Here is a 16,696-nt window from a genome sequence, read left to right on the forward strand (position 1 = left end):
CATATATATATATATATATATATATATATATATATATATATATATATATATATATATATATATATATATATATATATATATATATATATATATATAAATATATATATATAAATATATATATATATATATATATATATATATATATATATATATATATATATATATATATATATATATATATATATATATATATATATATATATATATATATATATATATATATATATAACTTTTAAATTATTTTATCGATATATTAACAATGAATGTCTGAGTATTTATAGGGATTACGATATGTCATAAACTAGTTGAGTAATCACTTTATACACGTGTAACATTCACCATTCTCCCCATAATTGACTGCTTCACTATTTATTTGTTTATTTTTTTAAACTTCACGTACAGAAAATAAATAAGTACATTGGCGAGCTTATTGCTTAAAATCAATATCATCCAACCAACTAAAAACAGAATTGTTATATTGATCAAAACGTTTAATACCATATATAGCTGTTTGCAATCAGAGGGTAGATAGTACTTGAACATTAAAAAACATAAATTTCAAATTAACATTTAATAAACATAAATTACAAAAGATGATTATAATGAGGGCAAAGGAAAAAGGAAGTTTAACTATTCAAACTCACAATGGTATATTTATGCTTTATTTGAACCCTCTTTCACATACAACTTGTTCAACGCCATATATTGTTGAAATTAGTAGTGTTTTTATTAATAGAGAACCTTTATTGAAGATATTGATGATATAGTGTGAAACCATAAGTCATGAGGTAGTGTTTTTAAGTGGTATTCATAATGTAAACGATGAACGATAAGGAGAGTGTTATCCCTTCTTCTTCTTCTTCTTCTTATTATAGGCCTTGCGGCCTATTTTTGGGATTAGCCTCCTGCGACGTCGATTTCCAGCTATCAACCCATCTCTTTGGTCTCTTCGGTCTGCCCGGGAGTCGTCTATCATGGGGTTGGCCGTACAGCGCGACGTGGGGGAGTCTGGATGGTTCCATTCTTCTCACATGCGCATACCATTGTCTCCTTCGTTGCCTTCCCCACCTAATGACATCTTCGATCTCGCATATTTCCCTGGTCCGGGCATTTCTGATTCTATCTCGAAGACTCTTGCCTGTTATGCTTCTCAGAGTCTTCATTTCTGACACTCTAAGCGCATTTTTTGTGGCAGCGGTGTCTGCTCTACTTTCGATTCCATACGTCATGATAGGTCGGACACATGTTTATAGTGTTATCCCAATTTATATTATTTTGTTTTTTTTTTTATTTGTTGCTTTAACAGTATATAAAAAATGGTTTCATTAAATACCTGAAAACTATTCACTCTCTTATACGTGTTTCGAAGCGTTTGATATTTGGGGTTACTTTATCTCAGCGAACTCTGTAAAACAGTTATTTTCAAGTTTAAGCCTTCATTTACGTGGGAACGTAAGAATGGATCAATATTATACTTGCTTTACCACGTATTATATACGTATGTATGTTCGTATGTTTATGTAAAACGTGAAATGTTTAACACGAACTTTTATTCAAAGTAACTGTTATAAGAACACAAATGCAAAATGATTTCGTATTTCTTAAGTAAATATTTTTATAAATCCTCCCCGATTTTTACTCAAAATTATATTTGGTAAATACCGCTTTTGTACGCCTCCGTAGTGTTATGGTAAGTATGCTCAGCTGCCGTGCTGGAGGTCCCGGGTTCGATTCCCAGGAGGGGTCAAATAAACAAAAGTAATTTTTTCACTCTAATAATTATTCAATATTGCAAATCAATCAATGAAACAATTTTTTTTCTCCTTGCTTTTACCGTAGTCAATGGTACATAGGGCACTTATCGTATATTAGAAGTGTTATCTTGATCATTAAATACCTGAAGTGAATGTGTTAACTCTTTTGCTGTAAACGCCAAAAAAACAAACTTTTTAAGTTCGTTAAAACTGTAGATTTTAAAGTTAATAACTTTTGTAAAAACAGAAGCAGTTTTATTTATTTCGACCCCCTATGAACTATTGAACCCGGGACTTCTAGCACGGTAGCCGTACGTGCTAACTATGCAGTCTTTCTATTTTATCGCTGTTTGCTTCTCATGTCCAATACACCGCGAAAATCTTTCCTCAACTTTTCATTACTATCCCAAACTCAGATTTATATTCTACTTTTATATCTTGTTTTAACCTTTCATTCCTTTATTATGTTTATATTTTACGTCAGCCTTTTATTACTTACTCTATAAGTTTTATATTAAATGTAATGATACAGTATAACGTTGTTTTGTTCTCCATTGAACTGTTTTGACAATTAAAGCACAACAAACAAACTAAACTTTGACACGCCACTATATTACGTAATTAATATAAAATAGGCTGTACATTGAACATTACTTGAGCTTTCAACCCTCATCTCTTTGAACATGAGGATCCTAGACCACTAAAATATACACTTTAATTAACGTTGGAAATAAGTTTATTGTTATATAGGTGACAATTTCATTCCAATACTTCATGTTAAATCATTGACTCTCAATTTTTTTTTCTCTAAAGTTAATTATCTTGTTAAATTTTTTATGTATCTCTCTTTCACTAGCAATATATAATCGTCATTATTATATCAACTTACTGTCATATACGAGTATAATCATTTTATAAGTGTGAAGTAAGCTCACAAAATTGTAGATATTAATTCCTCTCTTATGATACTAACTCACACAGTAGTTCACACTCAGATCTTTCCTGACTGAAAATATCAGTTTTTTATGATGTTTTTTGTTTATTTTTTGACATCTCATCAAAGCTGAAGAAAAATATGGAAGTCTGGGCATTTACGGGGCTGACGACCGTCATAGGTTGGTTCATCTTTGGCTATTTTTGTTCATCTTTGATGAGATGTCAAAAAATAATATGAAAATAACTCCTGTAATTGGAGATAATTCAGATTTTGTGAACAAGTATTTGGACACACTCAAAATGTTTTTGTTGTTGTGATTTTTTTATGAATTTTCGTTCCAAATTATCAAACAACACTGCTTAAATATGAAATACCAAAAAAAATGCCTGCTTAGCATCCAATATTTTTTTCATAATTTTAAAAATATAAAAGGTCATATAATTAAAAAATATATATTTATTTCAAATAAAATTATATAGGTACATAAAACTTACAATTATCAAAAACCAACAAAACCAGTACCTACTTTGTTGTTCCTCCTTTTTTTATTACCGATTCAATCCGTTTTTGCATGGATTTTACGAAATTTCGTAAGTAGTCTTGGGAAAATTTTTCAAACCGCACCTTTTCTATGCTGTTTTAAAGGTTTTCCTTTAAGGAAAGCTTCAGTTTATGTATTTCGATTGCCATTTTATGACACAAGCTGTCGACAGAGTTCAGGTCTGGACTATTTCCGGACCAATCCATTGTTGAATTTCATGAATTTTCACATATTCTTTGACAAAACAATATTTTAATGGTGTTATATTTTTAAGATTTTTTTTAAACATTATAAATTATAGTGTCAGAAAAAATATAACACCTATAGTTTTGTTCTGCGACACTCTGCAGTCATCTTGGAAAATGCACTTTAAAATATAGGAATAGTGCATTTAGAAATGCTTATTTAAAGTAAAAAGTTTTAAAAAAAAATTGGAAGAGTTCACTTCAATTAAAATGCACTATTTTTATTGTAATTTTATTCAACAAAATATGAGTTTTATTTAATAAAGTAAATAAATTTTAAACCTATCCACCAGACTGAAGACTGTAACAGGATAATTTGTATGCAGCGTAGGGTTAATACGTGTCCCTCGGATATATTATAGAGTCCCCGAAGGACCGCTTGGCTCCTGTTGAGAACCACTGGTTTAGATTACAGATAAAGTCTACAAGATGGCTGTTGTAATTCGAGAAAGCTTCCCCCAAGTCGTTCGACATCTGAAGATTCACTCATTACTCCTCACTCATTCTCTGCATCGAGCTCAGATAAATTATCCTCCTAAAAGCCCATTCTAAACCCACATCAAAGACACATACATATATATATATTACTTATTAATCCCGGTCGTTAATGAATTTCTGTAGTCTTGTATTCGGAATCTTGCGTGCTTTTATGTAAATCTCAATACTGTTTGTTTAAGATAAATCTTGGAGCAGTGGCGTGTTCTTCATTCGTGTACTCGTAAAAGCTTACGCGTGATGCTAAATACGGCAGTGATAATTCATGTTGAGAATTGTTTTTCTTTATGTTTGCTAATATATCTTCGTCAACATTAAAAAATGGGCTATCTCAAGAACAACCATTATGAAATTGTAAAAGAAAAATACTTGTTTTTACCACTTGATTTTAAATATTTTATTATAACGACTAGTTTTGGAAGCTGTGCTTTTATCTTCAAGTCTAAATATAAACTGTTTATGTTTAGACCTAAAGATGGAAGCCTAGCTTCCGAAACAAGTCGTTATAATAAAATAAATTCAAGTGGTAAAAAACAAGTGTTTTTTTTTACAATTTCATCATGTCTTACCACGAAGTGAATGCCAAATGAAAAAAATTTAACAATTTTATTTTCTGACATCTAATCAAAGATGAAGAAGAATATGGAAGTCTGGGCATTTACGGGGCTGACGACCGTCATAGGCTGGTTTAAGTAATCACTTTAGACACTTTACTTTTTTTATAAATATGAAAATAACTTCTGTAATTGGAGATAATCCAGATTTTGTGCTCAAGTATTTGGACACACTAAAAATTTTGTAATTAAACCATTATTAAAAGAGAAAAAAATAAAATGAATGAAGATATACAAAACACGTATATTATTTATTGATTTGGCATTAACTTGGTGGAATGACATGATTATTTTATTAAAATTAAGCACTTGAATATACCATTTAATGAGTTTTATTTTTATTTACGACTACTTTCGAAAACGACCGATGTTTTCATCTTCTGGTACAAATTAAAACATTGAGTTTTAAATTGTACCAGAAGATATAAACATTTGTCGTTTTACGAAACTAGTCATAAATAAAAATAAAACTCATTAAAATGGTATATTCAAGTGTTTAATTTTAATAAAATACAAAACATGTGCTCAACCAATAGCCAGTTATGGAATCGAGGCAAGGCCAGATACCTTTTTCTTCTTCCTAGCTCTATTCTAACTTATCGTCTTTGTAGACTATTGGGATCAGCTCTCCTCATCCTCAGGTTGTAGGTCCTTCTTTAATACACAATGTCAACTAGGCTATGCCATCGAATCTTGTTAAATTTCTGTAGCATCCATGATTTTTTTGATCTTCCTTTATGTGTACGCCCCTTGTATGTATGTTTTATTATTTACTACTATTATTGCAAAAGAAAGGCCCCATAAAAGACCTACGTTTAATTTCACCCAAATACACCCCCGCATGCACAATGATTTGTTAATGTTTGAATGCAAACAGTAACGCATTTTAATATGAGGAAATTCCGTGTTTCCTTTTGAACATTACCCGTACGCCGCTGTTTAGTATGTTTAATTATTTACAATTACTATTGCAAAAGAGAGGCCCCATAAAGGACCTCTGTTTAATTTTCCCCGAAAGGAACCCCTGCATTATCGCTTAGAACCCACTTAGAATTAGGGCTTTATGAGATTCTTAAGACAAGCAACCATTAGTGAAGACGTTTTCTGTGCGAATGTTTATTTTAATTACATATCTCCTTAGCTGAGCCATTTTAATAAAAACATGCCTGTAAGATTATGTGAAGCATTGTAATGACTTCTTGCGAGTCGGTTACATCTCGCATTTCATTTAGGCACAAGATCTGCCTAGATTTTTAATATATTCATTAAAATAATGTTAATTTAGTCCTTTTAATAAAGGCGAAATAATTATAATGTTTTATTATTAAAACTCAGGGTAAACCAAGTGAACGATATTACACTGGTTTTACTGATATATCTGAATTATACCACCACACACTCACATATATGAAAATAATGACAAAGTGTTCACTCACTCTTCTTAAATTATTTGACCAAGTTTGCATAGCGGTATTATTTCTTCAAGGGTGTCCACTTATAAAATGAAATGCCAAAAATAAATAACTGAATGAATTTTATCACGTTGTCTTCCCGTAGGGGCAGGCAGAGAAAAAATAATTCCACACCAATTTCGGCTGTCCAAACTTAAAACACAGTAAGGGACATTTTTTTTTTGAAAAACTTTTTTTTGTATTTTTGGACTAAGTTGATTCTACTTAGTCAAGAAATGCAAAAAGAAAGTTCATTACTCTGTTTTGAGTTTGGACAGCCGATTTGTCTTTGCAAACAATCTTCGTTTCTTCCATATTCATGCATCTCTTCATACATAACCACCGATTATTCCATATTCAGACCTGGCCACATTCAATTTTTTTAATGAAATAGGTATTTGATCATACTAAATTTTTCTCTGCTTTTAATATCAACAACATTTGCCTCATATGTATTTTAATATTCTTTCCTCACTTATTTGTTCCACATGCCATAAACGTAGAAGAGGTGAAGAATATTTGCAAAGACTGAGCGACGTGACGTTCTATTATATTATAGTTATAATAGTTTGTCATTCAATCCTTCCGTTTAAAAATAATAATCGAATTAAAAAGCTCCCTGAAAGCTGTTTGTTTTCACCTGAATATTGACTGAAATTCATTTACTATGGGCATCAAAAGCTCTGATCCAATCAGTTTCCCGGATGTGTGGAGGGCAATTTTTCATGCCATTTGCTTTCAGTCGATTTTTGTCATTAACGCATCCGTGGACTTTAAAACTAACATTATTTATTCGCTCTTTGATTGCAATTTTCGCAGAGCACTGAATTTTGATTAAATTAATATCAAATACAGTAATGTAATCAACACAATAAATTTTGTAGATTATATTAAAAGCGTTTTTAAAACCAGTTGCACACATTATAATATTTTAATATGCCATTCTTGATTTACTATAATAATCTGTGCATATCATTTGAATTTCATAATAAATATTTACATTTTCCTGAATTTTATTGTATGTTTCTATGGTATTTAAATAAAAATATTTTTTTACATCCCAATATGGATGAAGAAAAATAAAAAAGTCTGAATATAAACAGGGCTTTCGACATAAGTATTCACTTCAATATTCGACACATATCACTTTTTGACATATTTAGTGATCACTTTACACATGTGTAACATTCACCATGATTGACAATCACACTACAAAATTTTTTGAAAAGCATACATAGTTGTCTGCCTCCGTGGTGTAATGGTTTAGCGTGTTTAGCTACCGTGCTGGATGTCCCGGATTCGATACCCAGGGAAGGGTGAAATAAATATTAGTGATTTTACACTCTGATATTTATTTCATTTTATCATATTATCCTGGACTGGTCCCTGAAGTGCAGGAGTGATCACCTTGCCATCATGTAAGTAACGATCAAGATAACACTGTGTAAACATGATGCAGTGCCTTATGCACGGGTGCGGATAAGGGTTAGAAAGAAGATATATTTGATCAACCTCATGACGTTTCATGATTGAGTTCACAACAGCCTCATATATACGATAAATCTCATCTCAAGTGTTATTTTTACACATACATGATTTAATATCACCATGAACTGTCATCTGAAGCGCAGGACTGATCATCTTACATACATACAATTTTTTAAATAATTTTCTTGTACAGACTGATTTTCCTCGACAGGCAAACAACGAATATCTTCCAACTAGCCGTAATTATCGATCAAGTAAACATTGTACCCATGTGACAGGGATATTTAAAGCTATTAAATTTAAATGCACAATAAAATCGGGATACAATGATATTTCAATTTCTAATAATTTTCCTCCGTGGTCCGAGTTGCCTCCGTGGTGTAATGGATAGCGTGTTTAGCTACCGTGCTGGAGGTCCCGGGTTCAATTTCCAGGGGGGGTGAAAATAAATATTAGTAATTTAACATTTTAATATTTATTTAATATTACCCTGAACTGGTCCCTGAAGCGCAGGAGTGATCACTTTGCCTTCGTGTAAGTAACGATCAAGATAACACTGCGTCAATACGATGCAGTGCCCTATGCATCATTGGGTGTGGATAAGGGCTAGAAGAAGAAGAAGAATAATAATTTTCGCATAGTTCATTAAATAATACTTTACAAGAGAAGTTTTTTAGGAAGGCTAGATGCTTCTGTATCAGATCGGGAAATGCGGTTGGGAGCTTTCAATGCACCATTGAATACGGATAAAGAATAATATACTAGTTGTTATTGAAACTTTGAACGAAAATAAAATTAAGTTATTTCGCCATATTTATTTGAAGGTTTCCTTATATTATCCTTATACGATATAGAAAATAAACATATACAAGATTATCTCCCAATTAATTATCTTGTATAGTTTTCACCAATTATACCAGTTTTTCCATAAGTGGTAAAAGATTCGGAGAAATCCATAGAAAAACTAAACGTTTTTGGCATTTTGCCCTAAAATGATAACGTCCCTGTTCTATCTTCCCTCACTTTCCTCTCCAACAGATGGCTTGATACAAAGGTAGACAAATTTATTTTTACAAAATCATATGTTGTTCAAACTTCAAATGGCATCGAAAAATAATATTTTTCGCAATTTGAATGAAATGAATATTAAAATATAACATTTTGAGTGTGTCCAAATACTGGTTCACAAAATCTGGATTATCTCCAATTACATGAGTTATTTGCATATTATTTTTTGACGTCTCATCAAAGATGAAGAAGAATATGGAAGTATGAACAAGATCAACGAATTTAGATTTTGTGAACAAGTATTTGGACACACTCAAAATATTGTAAATAAGTTATCTGGTCAAATTTAAAGCTTAAATAATAAAAATGAAAACGGTATTTTCTGGCGTTTCTCATGTGAGTGATTATAATCCAGGATTCGGACCTCACATACTAAAATAAAAGTTTCTGCTTAGTAAAAAGCTTCTATATATCTTATCAATAGACGTCTGTAGTAAAGTTCTAGTGATTCAATAACAAGGTTTCTAAATTGGTTCATATATATAGAACTTCCAAGAATTTGAGTAGTGTGGTTGTCAATAATGGGTAGAATCGGTGAATGTTACACGTGTGTAAAGTGATCACTTAAATCAGTCTATGACGGTCGTCAGCCCCATAAATGCCCAGACTTCCATATTCTTCTTCATCTTTGATGAGATGTCAAAAAATAATGTATAATATTAAAATAAATTAATATGTTAACCCAAAAATATTTCAATTAAATTAAAAATCTATTAATACTTAAAACGTCTTCTCCTTCTACTTCTTTATTTGGGATTATGTCCTGTCATTCTCCGGTCTGCTCCTGGAAGATGGAAGACCAGCTGTCTCTCCATCTTTTAGGTGGTCTTCCTGGGGGTCTGTTACCTCTTACGCTTCTGTCTGTTGCTATTCTCACCACTCGATCCGAACTTCCTTTTCCCACTTGATTTCTCTAGAAAAGTCTTCTTTTTCTTCCCCAAAAACATTTTTCATTTAACTATAGACATTTAGAGACTTTTGTATATTTGAATAAAATTCACATTTTAATTGCTATTAACATATTTATAGCGATTTTATGACAAAAGTATTTTGTAAATTATAGAATTAAAAAAACCCGAAATTATCAATTTTAATATTATTTTATAAAAATTAAACACTTGAATATACCTCATTTAAGGGGTAAATAAAATAATCATGTCATTCCACAAAGTTAATGCCGAATCAATAAATAATATAATTTTAATATTTATTATAAATAATATTATTTATAGACCTCACAGCAAAATATTTCAATTGGCCTTTCAATATTTTCATCGCTAATATAAAATGTACCTACAAATTTTCACTGCGTACCAAATACGGTTACACTAACTTCATTACCAGACCGTCTGAGGAAAACGAGATGAAATTTTGCCTTTTCGACCCAATAATTAATAAGATGGACAAATAAATCAATTACGATATTTCATGAGATTGGGGAGGAAAGTAAGGGATGCTGGCCTAGAAATAATTAATGTGGGCAATATTATGGTTGAATAGGTTTTTTTTCATTTATCAGATTCATATAAATTACTCTTCCAAATATCTCGAGTCGAAAATTCCTGGTGATTTAGTGAAAATTGAGTAACCGCATTTTACGAAATCAAACCGAATATGTAATATACAGAACTTGCGACTATTTCACCAGTGATACATTGAGACTAAGATTACTCACGACCCCTTAGCATTCCTTAGACAAAAAATCATATTAATGTCTCGTATTAATACTTGGCTGCAATAGTTGTTTTACATAAATACAAAATCCAAAATTACTTTTTTTTCTGGATTCCTTGTGTATTTTCTCACTCTTTTCACTTGTAAAAGAAATACTAGAATCTTAAATACTAAACTACAAATGTGTCGCCTACTTTCAAAATTCGCAGATCCAATTTTATAAGATTTAAAAATAAATATTGTATCGGAATGCCAATTGTGGATTTTATTGTTTAAAATATTTTATATACTTGAAAACATTGCTAAAATATACTTAAAAACAGCGTTGTATTTCAAATTCTGCTTTATTCATGAAACTTGCCTTCTGACCCATATTGGCCAATCAGAGAGCGGGGATAGGTTAAAAATTGAGATGACATCATTATCGGTTTGTGTCCCCTGATTTTTTTTAAACTGAATAATTTTCAAAAAAAATGGTAAAATTCTCTATTTTTTTATATTTTATAAGATAAACAAATCCTTTAAACATAAATGTTTGCCGGAGAATTTTGCATTTTTGTAAAATCTACTTACATGAATCTGGCGGATTTCTAAAGTAGGCGAGACTAATAGTATTTATAGTTAATTCTAGCTGTAACTGCATTTTACGAAATAGTAAAACAACAACATCACCAGAGACGGGGTTTTGTTGTGGCATGATAATGCCAGTATGAACGAAACTCGCAAAAACAAATTTAAAAAATGTCAATCGTTTTATTATTTAACAAATATTTAAATAAATATTTAAATTAAAAGGAAATACCTTTTAAACTGCATTTTATTGAAACAGGAAAAAATGTTGAATACAAAATTACTTGAGAGTAAATAACTTTTTTAACAGCACAAAAAAAATATCATTGTTCACTTTTTTCAAACAATTATTATTATCACACAAATGTGAACATTAAACTTAATTATAGTAATTATTTAAAAACGTAATTAATAAATGAGATGTAATAAAAAATAATTCTGTAGTTTAAGATGCTGGCATAATCTGCGATAAACACAATTTTAATAGAAAATTCTTCTTTTAGTATCAAAAAGGATTTTCAGGATTATTTCAGGAACATTATAGTTTCCAGTAGTTTTACATCCGCCCCGGACATGGTGCATTGCAGAGGTTGTATTGCACGTCTAGTAAAGGAGTTAATCTGGGAGCTGATCCTTGTCTAAATTACATGAACTTTGACGTCCACAAAGTAGTCACACCATGTGAGTAAATACTGAAAAAGGAGAGAGTGCAAAATTTGTCATTTAAGTTTAACAAAATTTTAATTGAATTTTAAAGAGAGTTTTATTTTTTCATCAAATATATGTTACATGTATTTTGTATATTAAAAGCATTTATGACTTTGTGGTATGGTAATAAAACACTCTCCTTATCATTCATTGTTTTCTTTGTGTAATACCACTTTTCTAAACACTTATTCGTGACTTTTTATTTTTGTTTTATATGAATGTCAAATCGTAATAATTTTATTTTAATGACCTGAAGATGAAATGTTTTTCCGAAACCGGTAGTCACGAATAAGTGTTTATAAAAATGATATGACACAAAACAAGCAATGGATGATAAGGAGAGTGTTTTATATATAATTTTGGTAAGATAGATGTTCGAATGTTGAAATAATAATATAATGCAATGGTGAGATAAGGATTTTCTATAAAAATTAATGCAGTTGAAATGTGCTGTCACATAACGTACAATGTATGTTCAAATGGCAAAAGAAGAAAAGATAACAAAAATGCAAGGCCAAGATAAGATAAGATACTTGAACGTGGTCAGTCCAGAAGTAAAACATTAAAAGAACCATAATTAGTGCATTAATATGCTCGAAAGCAAAATCAATACTTTGCACCTTTCCGCACTTTCTACGTGTATATCACTAAATAGAGCATAAGAATTTTAGGTAAAAATGTGTAGTTTAACTCGGTAAATACCATTTTTTCTTAGAATCTATTGTGACACGTGTTTCGATATATTCCGCATCATTTTCAAACACCGTATGTGAATCTAAGTTCAAACATTAGAGTTGTGATCTTGGGACGTTGAAGGATGAATCTATTGTTTTCTTTTCTTGAATGTTTTTCGCAGATACTTTGTGGTACGTTTTATAAACTTTATAGAATAAAACAACTTTGTTTTAAACACTTTTCATAAGTACACTTTTTCAACCGGTTTCGACAAGAACCTTGTCATCCCCAGGGTTTTTGAACTAATTCTAAAACATTGAAATACTCATAGTTAGGTTATAGTTATTTACCCTTCCTTTGCGATACCAAAATTGTTTTCTTTTGTTTGTTGTAATGGGTAAAGTAAAGATGAATGTATATTATACTTTTGGCTTGGTCATTTAGATTTTTTTTATCCAGGAAGTTTATCTGTTTATTCGTTATGTTTGTCCGCCTCCGTAGTGTAATGGTCAGCACGCTCGGCTACCGTTCTGGAGGTTAAAATAAATTTAAGTGATTTTTTCATTGTAATATTTGTTCAATATTACCCTGGACTGGTACCTGAAGCGGAGGGCTGATCACCTTTCCTTCATGTGTAAACGATCAACATAACACTGCGTTTATATGACGCAGCACCATCGGGGTGCGGATAAGGGTTTATTATTATTATTTATTATTAGTTTATCTGTTTATTACAATAACTTGAATTTCTTGCCTATCCAGTTTTTTATCTCTTAATTAATTTCTGGAATCGAAAACGCAGGAGACTTATCCCTCTTAAAAACAGGCCGCAGGGCCTTATACCAAGCAAAAAAGACGAAGAACAATTAATTTTTGAAATGTGGTGAAAATTCGCTTATATTCCTGGTTACAGAATTCAGGCATATTATCTCTCCGTGTGTCATTATGCACACATTATGGTTTGTCTCTATGGGGATATTATCACATAACAGTTGCAGCCGACCCTCATTAATTCACCGGATATACATTACTGCTGAATTGCACGGCTAATTGGAGAGTTTAACTGCATTTTTGAGAAGCACTTTGACGTTTATAGCGGAAATAAGGGATGTCTATTTTGCGCGCTTAAGAAATTTATATTCACGAGAAAACAAACAAAAAATGGTAAACCAAATTAAAATGTTGAGTTTATATTTAAAACAGCAAGAATAAAAGTTTGAGTTTCAATAGCGAAAGCTAAATTGGTAGTGCGTGACAGAGTACTGGTTCCAACCCTTATGTATAAAAGTGAAACACGGTGTTATGATAAAGCCAATTACAGCTAACCACAGAAATACATAAAAATTGTGTCAAAAGATTGTGTCGGGTTGTGGTCCCGTGGTTAGTGTCGCGGACTCTTAAGTCAGAGTTTCTGGGTTCGAACCCACTCTACCACAATTGGATACCTATTTCTAATAATGATCCACTTTGGTTCACAGAAATATAATAGTATGAATTTGAAATATTTGAGTAAATAATAAAAACACAAATATTTCTGTTTTAAAAAAATATATAAGTATATTAAGAGTACATAACACAGCACTGGTCCAACATGGATTTAGCAAAAGAAGGATAAAATAACACTGAATGCAGTCGAAATGCGATCTCTCAGACAAATGGACGGCAATACGATGTATGATGTAAATGTTTCGCTATATTCGGCATCCTTTTTCAAACACCGTAAAACATTGAAACGGTATTTAAAAATTATTCGGAATCCATCAAAATACGTCTCACTTAATTTAAGAAAAAGTGGGATTAACCAAGTAAAATTTGATTTAAAAAAATTTAATTGAGTACCAAAATTTGGACGGCACGTACTAAATCGAACTAAATAAACTTCAGAATTAATATACCCAACGCTGCCGCGGGAATACACAGCCACTACTATTGACTCCAATTTATTTGTCGTCACCATAGATCAATTTGGTAAAATGGATCATAAACCGTCACGGTGCTCTAACTAACACATCAACCACACGCATAGGTAGGGTAGACCTTTTATCGTCCCGGGGGAAGATTTTATTTATGGGCACCCTGTCATGGATTAGCTACAAACGATAAATAATGTGTCCCAATTTTTAGCACCAGAACAATGCCACCATATTATTTCCTACCAATTCGTTTTCCGTTAATTCAAACCGATACTTTTGGCAAGGTATGAGATGAAAATGTAAATAAAAATAATACAAATCGAAATTTCTTTGTTGTCAAAACCAATAAATTTAAAGGAATGTCAACACTTTTTCTTAAATATATATATATATATATATATATATATATATATATATATATATATATATATATATATATATATATATATATATATATATATATATATATATATATATATATATATATATATATATATATATATATATATATATATATATATATATATATATATATATATATATATATATATATATATATATATATATATATATATATATATATATATATATATATATATATATATATATATATATATATATATATATATATATATATATATATATATATATAAATATATATATATATATATATATATATATATATATATATATATATATATATATATATATATATATACATATATATATATATATATATATATATATATATATATATATATCACAGTTTTCACCGATGTGTCATGTACGGAAGTGAACCATGGAATCGGCAAAATAAGAGTGGAAGGAGGCTGCATTCAGTCAAAATTTCGATCCCTCAGATAAATGTGCTTCAAAACGATAACTTGATAGATATCCGAATGGTGATGAAAGCAAATAATGCAAGGCTAAGATCAGCATTATCGATAAAATTATGACAAGTGTGTTTAGATGGCTTGGGTATGTGAACCGAGTGAGTGACGAAAACAGTAAAAAATAACTATGAGGTGCATGTGGTAGATAATAGTAGCAGAGAAAAACCAAGTTTCAAATATTTGGGTGTGGTCAGGTCAGGAGTCTGAAAAATCGGTGGGTAAGATACAAAATGCATGAATATGGAAGAGGCGCAAATTTTTGCATAGGTAGATTGGTGTGGCGTTTTACTCTTTCTTCCTAACCATTTATTTATGTAGATTTTCATTGTTTTGATTCAATATGAAATACTGGTGATTTTCACAGAAATATCATTTTAACAATTCAATTACTACATTATTTCTTTTAAATGAAAATTGAAATGATAAAATACATATTCATACTTGTACACATCTCACCTGTTGTCATTTCATTTCATTTAAATATCTAATAGAAACGGAATAAAATTACACTAGCATTTATGAATATTTAGATATTTTAGTTCAAAATAATAAATACTCGTTGACCTGGAATCGAATTTAACATATTTCGATTTCAGACCTGTTTCGATATTCGAGGCAATAAATTAACATTTTTTCGTAAAGTAAAAATAAATATAACTTGTATAGTATAGTAAATATAACTTGTGTTATTATGGGTATCTCAACTCGATATAAAACGTGTATTTTTATTCTTTTTTTGTATGAAGATGGATGTCTGAGCATCCCAAAGCTTACGAACATTTGGCTAGCTTAAGCGATCACTTTATACACTTGTGAAACCTTCACCATTCTGCTCATTATCGAACACCCATAATGCATGAATTTTTTTAACCTGTATATTTGCAATCAATTCAAAACCCACAAGGCGGTACGATTTTCGATACGTTTGAAAAATATGTCTGATTCACATCTGTAGGTGAATAATCCAGTGTCTGAAATAATAAATATTGTTAATTAGTTGTTTTTTTCAATCGCGAAATATTTTTCTAACTTTATGTCTACTTATTATTTGACAAAAATTTCATTTGCTTTAACAAAACCAAGTTCGTTTTTAATTAAAATTTTACTTTTCAAATACTTTTTATTTCTACTATGACATGTGTGTCGATTCATTTTGCATTTTCAAACACCATATGAAAATGATATGGAAATTACTAGGAATTTTCTAAGCAAAGCACACAAATTACAATCTATACATTTTATAGAAACGTACATAGAACTACAAGAACAAAACACAGAATCACTTTAAACAAAATCTTACACATACATCTTTTGGCTAAAAGTACTTTGATTGTTGTGCAACCAAGTTGTATAACCTGCTTCTACTATCTATAAAATATTTTTAAATGGAGTACCAAAGAGTCATTTATAAAGACATAATTACATAGATCATTATTTATATTTTTCTCTTTTGTTTATTTTAAATATGCTTCTTACCTTATGTTTTTCTCATTTATTTATTTTAAATGTGCTTCTTATGCGTTCCCTGTTTATTGTTTTTATATTTTGCAATGTATTAGTTTTGGTTATTTAAAAAAAATCTTTTTTGTTACTTTTTTATTTGTATTCCAGTCTTGTTAACCTTAATCCCATGTCCCAAAATGAGAAATAGATATTACTTATCGGGAATA

At 30.2% G+C, this 16,696-nt stretch overlaps 1 protein-coding gene across 1 annotated transcript in view; it reads left to right on the forward strand.

The window, feature by feature from the left end:
* The window catches only part of LOC148300172 (suppressor of lurcher protein 1-like), a 136,107-nt gene that overhangs the window by 36,068 nt on the left and 83,343 nt on the right, over positions 1-16,696 (forward strand). The window lies entirely within an intron of this gene.

Source organism: Brachycentrus maculatus, unplaced genomic scaffold (genome assembly GCF_059751285.1).
Source record: "Brachycentrus maculatus isolate JH-2025_06_01 unplaced genomic scaffold, ASM5975128v1 h1tg000806l, whole genome shotgun sequence".
In the NCBI taxonomy this organism is placed as follows: Eukaryota; Metazoa; Arthropoda; class Insecta; order Trichoptera; family Brachycentridae; genus Brachycentrus; species Brachycentrus maculatus.